Here is a 14,817-nt window from a genome sequence, read left to right on the forward strand (position 1 = left end):
CTCAGGTACATCCTGTACGAATTTCATCAAAATTGAAGATGGTCGAGCTGGGAGCCCAATGACACTTCTCATGCAATGACCCAGATGTTTTTGGTGTTCTAAGGTGTTTGGCTGCGAAGTATACTGACGAAGGGGTGTTACACAGTGAAGCTAGAGTCCCATATTTATGAACTTTTTTGGAGGTATTCGTCATATAACAGGCATTCGGAACTGATATCCATCATCACCCTCTGTACGAGTTGTGATCCGCAAAGGCAATGTACTCTCCCATTGTACCATGGAAGCAAACAGCCTCTGGACAACATCGTAAGAGCTTTGTCGCCATATCAGGAACAATGCTGTATCTGTGCATAAATATTGCTGACTGAAGACCGAGATGAAATCTAGGGAGTCTCTGTTTCGTATGACCTTTCAGTAGGTCGTCTATAGACATACTGACGTATCTTACCACCGCAAAGAGAAGCGAGACATTGCTGAACACCACAGAATATCGCTCAGTATCCCGCTTGACTCTGGTTCCACGCCGTGCAGGTCTCTCTTGTGTAGCATGGTGTCGGCGGCAAACGGCGCATGACAAACGTTATCTCAAACCGGCTCGCTGTGGTCTGTCCCTGACTTTTTGGTGGCACTGCCTGGTAACCTCTACTTGAATTACAACTGCTGAAACCAGTAGAAACCGTGTCTGTTCTCCTTGGCACAGTGTTGTCCATCTAAGTCACCACTCGTTCGGTTCGCGCTAAACCAACTTGATACGTAACTGTATGCTGAGATGGGAAAGCCAAGTGAAGCTTAAATGTGTATTTCTGTTTGTATTGAGAATCGCCTGTGGAAACAATGTGAATGGGAGGCAGTGTCAATCTTGAACAAAACATTCAATATAAAAAAGTAAACCCTGAGATAACTGAATTAATACTCAAAATCATTCAACATAGTTGCTCCTCAGAGGAATAACTTGTGGAATACATATGTTTGTGCCTCTTGCATGAGTATAAATATATTTGAATAAACAAGAAAATGTAACTACACTACTGGCCATTAAAATTGCTACACCATGAAGATGACGTGCTACAGACGCGAAATCTAACCGACAGGAAGAAGATGCTGTGATGTGCAAATGATTAGCTTTTCAGAGCATTCACGCCAGGTTGGCGCCGGTGGTGACACTTACATCGTGCTGACATGAGGACAGTTTCCAACCGACTTCTCATACACAAACAGCAGTTGACCGGCGTTGCCTGGTGAAAAGTTGTTGTGATGCCGCGTGTAAGGATGAGAAATGCTTACCATCACGTTTCCGGCTTTGATAAAGGTCGGATTGTAGCCTATCGCGATTGCGGTTCATCGTATCGCGACACTGATGCTCGCGTTGGTCGAGATCCAATGACTGTTAGCAGAATATGGAATAGGTGGGTTCAGGAGGGTAATACGGAACGCCGTGCTGGATCCCAACGGCCTCGTATCACTAGCAGTCGAGGTGACAGGCATCTTATCCCCATGGCTGTAACAGATCGTGCAGCCACGTCTCAATCCCTGAGTCAAAAAATGAGGACGGTTGCAAGACAACAATCATCTGCACGAACAATTCGACGACATTTGCAGCAGCATGGCCTATCAGCTCGGAGACCATGGCTGCGGTTACCCTTGACGCTGCATCACAGACAGGAGCGCCTGCGATGGTGTACTCAAGGACGAACCTCGGTGCACGAATGGCAAAACGTCATTTTTTCGGATGAATCAAGGTTCTGTTTGCAGCATCATGATGGTCGCACTCGTGTTTGGCGACATCGCGGTGAACGCACATTGGAAGCGTATATTCGTCATCGCCATGCTGGCGTATCACCCGGCGTGATGGTATGGGGTGCCATTAGGTTACTCGTCTCGGTCACCTCTTGTTCGCGTTGACGGCACTTCGAACAGTGGACGTTACATTTCAGATGTGTTACGACCCGTGGCTCTACCCTTCGTTCGATCCCTGCGAAACCCTACATTTCAGTAGGTTAATGCACGACCGCATGTTGCAGGTCCTGTACGGGCCTTTCTGGATACAGGAAATGTTCGACTGCAGCCCTGGCCAGCACATTCTCCAGATCTTTCACCAATTGAAAACGTCTGGTGAATGGTGGCCGAGCAACTGGCTCGTCACAATACGCTAGTCACTACTCTTGATGAACTGTGTGGTATCGTGTTGAAGCTGCATAAGCAGCTGTACCTGTACACGCTATCCAAGCTCTGTTTGACTGAATGCCCAGGAGTATCAAGGCGCTATTACGGCCAGAGGTGGTTGTTCTGGGTACTGATTTCTCAGGATCTATGCACCCAAACTGCGCGAAAATGTAATCACATGCCAGTTCTAGTATAATATATTTGTCCAATGAATACCCGTTTATTATCTGCATTTCTTCTTCGTGTAGCAATTTTAATAGCCAGTAGTGTATTATTGTTAAGTAGATTCAAGTTCACTGTAGACTTTATATACACAAGAACTGAAATTGATTGCACACCCACTTTGTGGAGCAGAGTTACCTGTAGAATGTAACTACAGTCCCATAAGACAATGTGCGTGCTGATACTGTACACTGCGACTGGTGCTCAACAGCTCCTAAGTGCAATACGATAATTACAACGGATCTTGGTTTGCGGAAGCATCGCCTGTCATAGACTTATTACACTGCACGAACACATTCACTCCTTGTAGCTGGAAGATTACACATATACAGGGAGTGGACAGAAAAAACGAAACACCGAAAACACAACATTTTACTGTGCCTAATACGGCGCAGGGAAACTGTTTCCATTGCAAACAGATTTCAGTCGTGTCCGAATGAATAAATACCGGTCCTGCGTGATTTTCAAGGAAGAATACTGTTCTTCCTGCAAAATATACACTCCTTTTTCTCTTGCTCTATGGCCATTCACACATGGAACTACAACAACTATACGGAGTTGGTTGGAAATCTAAATCGCTGACTGGATGCCGTCTGAATCGCAACGCAGTTCCACGAACAGAGCTACTATGAAACGACAGAAATTGCAATAAAGGTCCTCGTGCGTGTAGGGCAGAGGGTAATGTTTGATACTACGCCTGAACATCTTTTTGTTGCACCGTATCTCGAGTGCAGAAGTGTGACCCCCCCTGCACGCCCACCCCCAATCCACCGCATTCCCAACACCGCCCACACGTCGGCTTTCCCAGGACCTTTCCCCTCACCGCACTCGCAGTGCATTACGCCATTCATCGGCCACTCGTCTCCCACTAGAGTAAAAAAATGAAATAAGCAAGACGGACTAAAAAATATTTCAAATACTTTGGTAACACTAAATGCAATCTTAACCATTTTTCCCATATCTACTGTATCTGTACATGAAACTGCCAATCGTCCTTGCATCATCACACGTAACAGATGCTGCACACTACTCGAGGTACATTTTGGTGAAATACAGCTGTTTCTTATGAGACTCTGTATTTAATACGTTAGGCAATCTTTTCACGTTCATATTAAAAAAATAATAAAAAAAATTAATTACAACCTTGAACAATATCACAATTGATCTAAATTCTCGTCTTACTGAAGTGATTATACAAATGCAGGATTTCGGGAACGATATAAGGGTCCTTGGTGATTTTTATTTTATTTATTTGTTTGAGCATTACAGCATGGCTTGAGGCATGTTTCCTCGCCTAACGATGCTGGATACATCATCAGAGGGCATAAAGATTCCGATAGTAGTTTCAAACTCAGCAAGCCGAACTGTTTATTTGTCGACCATGCATACAGGGTAGAAAGAGTAGAGATAGCACATACGTCAAATAGGTCTAAACATTTAGTAAAACACTTATCAAAACCAAAATACATTAATATAGGAGTTCCACAAGGTAGCATATTCGGACCAATACTATTCATGATATACATGAATGACTTTCCCTGTGGTGTTACTCATGATGAAAACATTCTATTCGCTGATGACAGCAATATTATAGTCACTGAGAAAAGAAGAGAACTCCTTGCAGAGAAAGCAAATGAAACTCTCTAGGAAGTTTATGATTGGTCAATAAGCAATAAAGTGACATTGAACATAAAACTAATGCCATGAATTTCAGTTTGAAGAGGAAAAATTATTATTTTAAATTAAATGTAGATGGCACCTCTATAGATTGTGTAACAAATGCAAAATTTCTAGGTATGAATATTGATTCTCAGTTGAAGTGATTTGAACACAAATAGGTTCTTGCCAACAGAATGTCATCAGCATGTTATGCACTTAGAATCCTATCATCAGTGTGTAACATACAGTGTCTTTTAGTTACATATTATTCATATGTACACTCAGTTCTTAGCTACGGCATTCTTTTTTGGGGAACAAACGCACAAAGTATGAACACAGTTTTCAAACTCCAGAAAAGAACCATAAGAATAATAACCAAAAATTATAGTCGAACTCACTGTTAAGATCCGTTCAAAACACTGGGGATTTTAACTGTTCCATGTGAATACATTTACCAGTCAGTTGTACACATAAAAAATAACGCTGGTAATTACTGCACAAACAGATCTGTCCATGACCATGAAACAAGAGATAGACTCAACTTACATTTAACAAGAAAAAATAAACATAAAACTCAAAACAGCATTTTCTACCAAGAAATAAAACTGTACAATAAATTACCAAAAGAGATTACAGAAATTGAAAAAATACACTTATTTAAAAAGACAGCTGAAAGGTACCTGTTATGCAATACATTTTATACTTTGAAGGATTATTTAGATAAAACAGAGTAGGGATTTGATTAAAAAATGTTATACAAGTAAATAATGATAATGATTATAAAACATCCAACATTTCACATAACACCTTCACTTTATTTTTTTTTTCCTTTCTAGAAATACTTACCCCCAAGCTATGCATAGCACAATACTAACACCTCTTCCTCTTTCTGAGCTCAACATCTCACTCATTATGGAGGTGTCGTCACTCAGTTTTTCAGGATAGCAAATGGGAAATTATGGTACAGAAAATGGACCAGAGATCACCAATGTGTGTGTGTGTGTGTGTGTGTGTGTGTGTGTTTGTGTGTGTAGTGAGTGAAGTGTTACGAAACAATGTGTGTATAGTGTGCGCAGTGACTGATAGTGAGATATGAGTGAACCATGTGGCATTACATTGTTTAATAAGTTATTTGTAAAAAAAGTAATGTTTACCAGGAGTAAATCTAATGATTGCCTCTAACTAGAAGTCTGTAAACATATGTGTAGCTTATTTTAAATTGGTCTAAACTTGTAAATACTTTGACATGTTTACATCCTTGTCAAAGAGACCCTCGGATGAATAAAGCTACTACTACTACTACATATCCGTACAAAGTTCGGGACGTGACGCCATCATACCGCTGCTCAAGGTCACGGAGTCGCACCGACGAGCGTTGTAGAGGCAGGACGGCCAGAATAGAGAGAGTACAACCAGGGAGAGATGAGATGATACGAACAATAATCTTCTGCACACCAGAAGGTCAGACGGCCAGTCATCCTGCACAGCTGCGCTTACATTTTAAGGTCGATCAGGGTGGGGAGGATGTTACGAAATGAGATGCTTGCTACGAGTGAACGAGTATCTATTTATTCTTTGAGGGAATATCTCTGACTTAGTTCTGTGACGAGAAATAAAGTAAATGGGGAACAGCTGGCACTGTTTGCTCTAATTAGCATTAAGAAGCACAGCTTCTTTCATTTCAGTCCTTTTTCTTTTCTGTTTACGTTGTTTTCGTGCTTTTGAAGGATTTAGACAAGCTCGGTACCTTAGTGAGAAAGAAAGGAAAATAGCGCCAACTATTCCCGACGACAAGCGCAGTAACATGCGTCAGCGCGACTCCACGAGCTTAAACACTTCGGCTTGCTGAGTTTGTTTAAGTTTGAAATGCTATCTGAGTCTTTGTAGCGTCTGATGAAGTCTCCAGCATTAGGAGACGAAGCGTTAGACATGGAAACCTGTCTCGGACCAAGGCTTAATTTCCATATAGCAATAATTACTTAAAGGGGTTCTCCTCATTCTTGTCTATGCAAAATCGTCGATTATTTACAACAACCAATATTTCGTGCTCTTCTTTTTCACACATACATTTATCCACCTACATCTATATCTGCATGATTACTCTGCAGTTAACAAGCAAATGGCCGGCAGAGTGTTCACTGAATCACCTTCAAGCTACTTCTCTACCGCCCCACTCCTGAACAGTGCCCGGGAGAAACGAACATTTAAATCTTGCTATGCGAGCTTTGATTTCTCTTATTTTATTATGATGATCATTCCTCCCTTAGTGGGCGGGTGCCAACAAAATATTTTCATACGCTGAGGGGTAAGTTGGTGATCAAAATTTCACGAGAAGATCCTGCCGCAATGGAAAGCACCTTTGTTATAATGATTGCCATTCCAAATCAGATATCATATCCGTGGCACTCTCTCCCCTCTTTTGCGATAACACAAAACGAACTGCCCTTCTTTGAACTTTTCCAGTGTCCTCCGCCAGTCCTATTTGATGCGGATCCCACACCGCACAGCGATACATCTTTATCTGTGCTCCACAAATCACTGTAAACTGCGTGGCTTGAGATACTTTTTTATCATACATCAAAATCCGTTCCTGTTTCAATCACTATTCCATGCACTACTTCTGCGACTTTGAGTGAGCCTACATATTGTACGGGACAGTTATGTAGGTGTCTGAAGATTTGTGATTTATGCAATAAAATGTATGGACCTTGTAGTTTTCCTAGCACGTTCTTGACAAACGAACTGCGTCTCGCTTCGTGTTCTGCCAGTTAAGATTTTTGCCTTTTCTGTCATACACTCACCAGTCAAATAAGCCCCAGATCATTCACGCTATCCCATTCATATTGATAATACTGTCAAACCAGACAACCATGGTTGTCGTATCATAGAACGAAAGTATCAGAAAAAAATGTCTTTAGCTTGGGAACGAAGAACTCAGTTGTAGCAACAACCGTAGTTTCTGTTGATATCAGGACAGCTGTGCAACCGTCAAGGTAGCACTGCTATATATCTTGTATACCAAGAATTTTTATAATATTTGCACTTAACATTGCACAACATTAGATGCGCTGGAAACGGAAGAGAAATGTCATTAGAAAATGTAAGTGAAAAATTTAAGCGCCTCATTTGTAAGATCTCGTCACAGGCTTGTCTGAACTGAAATAAGGCTGATAGGAATCGGATGCAGGCACAGATGCAGGGTTGGGTTCCAATGAAAGGGGGGGAATGTTCACAGCTTCTTATTTTACCCTCCCACTCTCCCCCAAATATAATCTGTGTCACTCTCACTTTTAACATACCACAGTTGCTTAGGAGTTAACAATAGTAACATTAAAAATGTGGAATGTTTGAATATAATAATAATAATAATAATAATAATAATAATAATAATAATAAAATAGTAAGTTGCTTACATTAATGCTTCGTACATCGCTTTAGCACAACTTACAAGAATAATAATTTACACGATATAAAATCGAAATGTGCGCTCACCATGAAACGTCCCCTTTGAACAATTATACATGACTGTGCTTAACTTGACACACAATATTTTTAGCGCAACGCAATCTGACTATCAAAGATCCCTGCAAAAGAATGGCCCTGAGTAACATTAAACTATACCTTTCAGAAATCACTTACCTCACAAAAATCTTCATTACTCGAACTACTGCAATACAGCGAGCGCCACTACTGCCAGCTAAATAAAAGATTCAAACTACGGAAGGCACTAACTACTGATAGGGATAGTTAGCAAATGAAAGATATTAATAGAGAACAAACAATGTATTTACCTTAATAGTAATAATATATATAGCAGTTCATGACAAATTACAAAACTCCGCCATCTCTCTCCCCACATCCACCACTGCTGGCAGCTCACCTCCAACTGCGCAACGCTACACGCTGTTCACAGCCAGCTGCCTAACACTACAATGGCGAGTATTACAACAATGCAAAGCAGCCACAGACTGCACACAGCACAACCAGTGATTTTCATACAGAGGTGGCGTTACCAATAAAAAAACCTAAACAGCCTACTTACATAGCCCCCATGCTCCCCACAAAAAATTTTACAAATTGTTTTGGGCAGTGGCCAATAATGATTTGATAAAATTTTTCTTAATTACAATAACAAAGATATCAAATGCACACACTTATTGATACAATGTTGGTCAAAAGCTAAAATTTTCTCACAGTCCCATAAAGACAGTCCTGATCATTCATCACAGTAAAATTACAGTGTTTTTTTTCTCAAAGTCTGAGTAGTAAAAGAGAATGCACACGGAAGTAGTGGATTTCCATGCCATCTTGAAGAAGTAGTGTTGCCCTTCCAACGGAAAGACAGTGCTGACTCTTGACATGCACACAGGTAATGGGCCACAACAGAGCAAACCCACAGCAGAGTCAGTCGAAATTTTGAAGGATATTGGTAGGTAGGCCATCACAGAGCAGACCCACTATAGTCTTGGTATAGAGTATGGTATTGGTGGGCCACCAAAGGTGCAGACCCACTGCAGTCCTTGTAGAAATAATGGTATTGATGGATCATCAGAGGTGTAGACCCACTGTAATCCTTGTAGAGATGGCCAGCAGCCATCTGTTGTGACTGTGCAGGTTCACAATCACCATTGAAGAGTCTTGCAGATAATATAGCAAGTCCATAACGACCACTTGTGCACTCACAAAGTGTTTGGAATTGTCCTTAGAACCAGCAATGCTGTTATCCAGTCCCTTGCTGAATTATTAACACATGTGCAAACACTAACAGTCCCTACTTCTCACATATTGTCCATAAACTACGACCAACAGAAATGTGTGCAGTGAAATGTAACTTACAAGTTACTTAATCTGATGAACTGGTGTCCATTACAATTTTATAACATAAGAATACAATTACAAAGATACAGAATACATCATTAAAGAACATAACAATACAGATAACATTTGTAGTAATAGGGGCTTTCCAAAAGAATAGAAATAAACATATACATCAGTGTTACAGGAATTATGACATAAGTAAATACATAAAAGATCAGAATAACTTTTGAAACATCACTTTCACATATGAGCAACAAAACAGAATAAATAATGTGTCAACATCTTTACAAAGTAAATAACATAGTATTAGAAAAATTCTACAACATAGCTCTCATCAGCTAAACACATAAAGACAGGAAAAAACACAAATACACAAGGGTACACAGACATATAGAGGGATGACACAAAAGGAAACGACAGGGTTTGTTTTACTGCAGTATTTTGCAAACAAAACTTTCTTTACTTCTTGGAGATCTCCCTTCATTCATCATTATTCCCAAAAAGTCCTATCTATACCTGCTTTCTGTATTCTATTCATATTTCTTTCAAAATAATTATTTGGTTGGTTGGTTGGTTGGTTTGGGGAAGGAGACCAGACAGCGTGGTCATCGGTCTCATCGGATTAGGGAAGGATTGGGAAGGAAGTCGGCCGTGCCCTTTCAGAGGAACCATCCCGGCATTTGCCTGGAGTGATTTAGGGAAATCACGGAAAACCTAAATCAGGATGGCCGGACGCGGGATTGAACCGTCGTCCTCCCGAATGCGAGTCCAGTGTCTAACCACTGCGCCACCCCGCTCGGTAAAATAATTATTTCTCAGTGCACAATACTCATTTTTGCCAAATCTGTTTCTTATAGCTTCTCAATGCATTTCTTCCAATTCATCATAGTTAGTTTCTTATATAGTCTACCCCCTCTTAAGCTAACTTAAATCTACTGAGCTCAGATGCTAAACTAAGGGACGAGGCAATGCAGCAGCACAAAACAATTAACACAAACAGCAATGACAAAAAAAAAAGTATGGAAAATTGCAAAGCAAGCTACAGTAAATCTAAATTACCAAGCAATGCAACATTACAACTAATATGAGCCAATGTGCAGCAACAAGGAAAAAAAATCAGTAGTAAAACTAGCTTAACAGAGTAATACAAAGTGACATTCAGTAGCACTATGCATGGCAAACAGCAGCAGCAAATGCTATAATTAATACCTAAGCATGGCAAAGATCAAGCAGAAAAAATATTACACTAAAGACAACAATGCAGATAAGGGAAATGTCTATTCACATCTTAATATCTATATCATTAAAGTGATGCACCACAACTTTTTCTACAAAATAAATTAGCAAGTACTTGAAAAGAAAATTATGCATGCAGTTCCTGTGAAGGTAAATGTATTTTTGTGCTCCCTCATTTGTTTGGAAAAAATTATTATTTACTCGATCTGTAGACAGAAAATATTTATATTAGCACATCTATAAAATTTTATTTTAACCATTGCTGCAGTGCCGCTAGAAACTAGATATTAAACAAAATGAGCAATCTCTCAACTAGAAAGACAATGGATGTAAAATGTTTCTCATCATTTCATTAGGCATTTTAGTAAATATCATAAATTAAGAGCTCCACAGTGTAATCATATGTTTTCAAGTTCGAGCGTGTCGTATTTGCGATGCTTTCTACAAAGGAATGTCAATAGCGAGGATAATGGCCTCTTTTGTCAGATGTCTACCTCTCAGCTGGGCGCCCAAAACGCATTACGCCAAGGTCACTTACCTTTCTTGCTGAAATATTTACGACGGCAGTTTCCACTACAGTGGCAGTCTCATATAAAAATATTTCACAGGTCAAGAATTTGGGTTACAAATCTGTAGAAACAAAATCCTATTGATATAACAGTGTCCAAAAAATTTTCGTCGGCATTGTAATACATTCACGCATTTACATACATTTCATAACTCTTAAAGTACGATTCATGGTTTCCACCATCCTTTTTCACAAGTCAGAGTCCCTAACCACTACTCATTATTCCTTACCTTATTCGTCGACACTTCTTCAATATTTCATCATAACAGATACGTAGCATCATCAAATAACTCATATAGCATCAGCTTACTGATCATAAACATACCGCAAGAGCATAATACACATAGTCATCGTAATAATAACATCATAAAACCTCAGCCAAATCTCAAAATCGTCGTAGCTTCCTCCAATAATCACAAAACCTAAAAAAAAATTCTCTGCTCAAGTCAAAAGTGTCATCTGCCTCAAACGTACTTTAAAAATGATGATCCCATACCAAATACATCATTCAAAGCTCTCGTAGTATCACAATGGTTCCAAAAAATATGAACAGTTTACAAAGTACAGACAAAATACAGTTTCATAAGTGTGAAGTTACCCAACTGTGTAATTGCGTAAACATCTGTCACTGACTTAGTAAAAAGAATGTTTGTTTCTCTGTCAAATAATCAGATAGCTGTGTAATTCTGTGTTAGAGAAATATGTTACCAATGTGTAAATTTGTATAAGCAAATACCATATTAGCTAGGGCTCCTTGTGCTTGCCAAACACATGGTACACAAAGTAAGCGTGTACCCCCCTGAGGATCAGATAACATTTGTATCATTGTACTTCAAATATCTTTAAAAATAAATGATTTAAGTACAAAATTAATCACTCAAATACGTGTCCTGTAGCGCTAAATGTGCGTCTTGCTGTAAGATAATCTCTGTGGAAGTGTCATAGTTATTGTCCTCCGAAAGCTAAGTTCTGCAGGAGTCAATGTACTTACCTCATGATAAACAAAAGTGAAATGCTTTTCGTATAGATATCTTAGTTATTACGCTTATTGTTGTGATGAAGAAATTACTGTGCTGTAACGTATTGTTGTGCTACGGAAAAGGCTGTCTCATTGTAGCTATACCACAGAAGTTACTACTAAAACATGTTTTACTTTCCAGAATAATACAGAAAAACTGTGCAGATATGAAACAGAAGCACTGCAAAAGCAACATTGTAAATTGTCACTCATTAGTAGCGTTGTGATAAAATCGTGTAGCTGTCACATAAACTAACCGCTATGTCATCTGGTATCTCACTGAAAGTACTTTAAATCCAGAAAGTATTTTCAAGTAAACCAAAATGTTGAATTAAAATCTCATTAGCAGTACTGGTAAATGTTCTAAGTATGTGAGCCTTATAGTCGTTACGTAATCATGCAACTACCAAACAAGAATGTACACACACAATAACACTGTGACATCTGTTCACTATAACAATGCATTCGTAATTTCTGTTTAAATAAGTTCTCTTGGTTCTTGATTGGATATTTAACTTCAAACATTGTTGCATGGTAACAGTTTCTAAGTCTGACAATGCATACTAGAAATGTGAAGAGAAGAGTTTTATGGCAAAGACAAAGTTAAAAAGCAGATTATCTCCCAATAAATGGTTTTACAAGTGAAATGTCGTGTAACCCTTTGCTCTTCCTAGTACACAGAGTTTCAACTTTAACGCAATTATCATGTGGTATACGTCGGTAAAGAAAACTGGAATTTTTCTCAAGGTTAGCGTCTATGTTACTTTTCCCTGAGCCAGCGGCCGCACGTGGTTGCCTGCGGTGCGAGTCATTGTCTGTTTCTTTGCTGGCGCGCGTCGTTACTGGGATTAGGAGACCTAACTTCTACAAATTCCCCTTGCCGAGAGGGCCCAGCCCTGTTAGAATCCCCCCAGTTCTGATGAAATTCACGTCTGTCGTTATGATTATATCGTCTGTCGTCATATCGGTAGTTCCTGTAGTTTCTTTCTTGTCGGTTAAGTGGTGGAGAATTTCTTCCTGAATTATCACTGCACGGTGGACTGTTGCGTCTGAAGTTATTCTGTCTCCCGTGATAATAATAGTTCTGGTTGCCAAATTGTCTGTTTCTATGATTGTCTATGTCATATTCATTACTACGGAAATGCGATCTTTCTCTGTAACTATTACTCTGCTAGTGGTTGTCATACGGGTGGTGTCTGTTTTGGTCACGATTTGTGTTGTGAGAATAGCCTTGTCGTGTCCAGTTATTATTTCTTTCATCGCGGAATTGCGACGGATGTGACCTGTAATTGTTGTGTTCGTGTTTTCGCGTTCCGCGATTGTCAGTGTCAATTTCTAATTCTTGTAAGAGTCCCTGAAAAGCTTCAATGTCGTCTTTGCAACGTCCTGCCAAAATAATGTGTCGTAAATGTTCAGGTAATTTGATTAAGCAAATGCAGATGAGTTCTGAGGGGCTGTATGGGTTTGAAAGATACTGATTCTTAGGCAACATGTCTTCAAAATATTTCACAAGACTGGAAAATTCAGATTGTTCAAAGTGTTTCATCATCATGATGGTATGTTTTACTCGGTCTTGTGTAGCTTGAGACCAATATGCTGAGAGGAAGGCATGGTAAAATTCTCCTTCACTGTGACAATCGTGAATGACCGATCGCATTCTTACAGCTGGTTCATTCTCTAAATAGCCATACATAAATTCTAACCTGTGCTCCAATGACCAGTTGGGAGGAAAACAATGAGAAAATTGATGAAGCCATGCTTGTGGATGAATGTCGTTGTCAGAATTCTTAAATGTTTTGAATTTACGTGTAGTAATGAACAGCTTATAGTGAAAATCATCATGTCGGCGAGTCGCATGTCGGTCATTGTTACGTCGTTTCGGCGGCTCCATCTCAAAATTCGGTGTACCTTGCCAATTTCTTTCATAATTTCCGAAGTGCCCTGTGTTATTATTTTGTGGCTGTTCCGTATTTCTATGTCCCTCTTCCCGTATTGGAGCGCGAGTGTCCTCTGAAATACGTAATTCTTGTATTACCTGTGTCAGCTGATCTTGTACTTCCCGGATTTCTCTTTGGTGTTGCGTATTAATTTGATTCAGATCTTGTTTCAGTTTCCTAATTTGTTCGCACTGTTCTGTGTCATTAAAGACTACCGGTTTTGTGTCATTCAGATTATCATCTACCTTCGTAGATAAATTATTTAGCTGATCCGAAAGTTCAACTACTTTCTCTGATAATGAACTAATTTCCTCCATGTGTCTTTCTGAACCAATTTTCAGAGTATCTATTCTGTCCTTTAAGTTTTCTTGAGTTTTTGCAAGTTGCGTAACCGAATCGGTAGATGCAACAGAGTCAATTTTAGCTTGCAGGGTCTCATGATTTTGATGAACAATAGTTTACAGTTCTTTTATGGCTGCTTCGTGATTCTGTAATGCATTTTCATGCCGCGAAAAAATAGGTTGAAAATGCTCACAAATTTGTGTTTTACGTCATTACAGACTTTTTGACATTTCGATTCAATGTTATGTAACTCAGTAGTTAAATCTTCACGTGTTTGTTCAAGTGTGGTGTCTAACTTTTGAAGCTTTTGCTGTGTTTGTCTCTGATTTTGTTCCATTGTGTCTAACTTTTGCTGTGTTTGTCTCTGATTTTGTTCCATTGTGTCTAACTTTTGAAGATTTTGTTCTATTGTGTCTAACTTTTGAAGCTTTTGCTGTGTTTGTCTCTGATTTTGTTCCATTGTGTCTAACTTTTGAAGCTTTTGTCCCATTTGTTGCATTAACTATAATAACAATGCACTGGTGTCTAAAACATGTTCCTCAGTGCTATTCGGCAATGCATTTGAACCGGCAATATTCGCAGTTTGAAAAGCAGAAAATGTGTCTTGACTTATTTGAGAAAAGGGTGAGGACGCAAAACCTGAATCTACAGTATTTGCAAGATTGTGTCCTGTCATTTCGGATTCCTGAGGCAAGCTGTTGCCGACCGATCGATCGATAATGCTTCCTTGTTCACTAATTGTTTCACTGTCTACACCATTATTTGCCGCCCGCTCCATTTCCCTATGCACAATTATCAAATTACTACTTTGAACATTAGTTAATTCATTACTCGGTGGCGCTAACACACTGCTT

Source organism: Schistocerca serialis, chromosome 7, assembly GCF_023864345.2.
Source record: "Schistocerca serialis cubense isolate TAMUIC-IGC-003099 chromosome 7, iqSchSeri2.2, whole genome shotgun sequence".
Taxonomy (NCBI): domain Eukaryota; kingdom Metazoa; phylum Arthropoda; class Insecta; order Orthoptera; family Acrididae; genus Schistocerca; species Schistocerca serialis.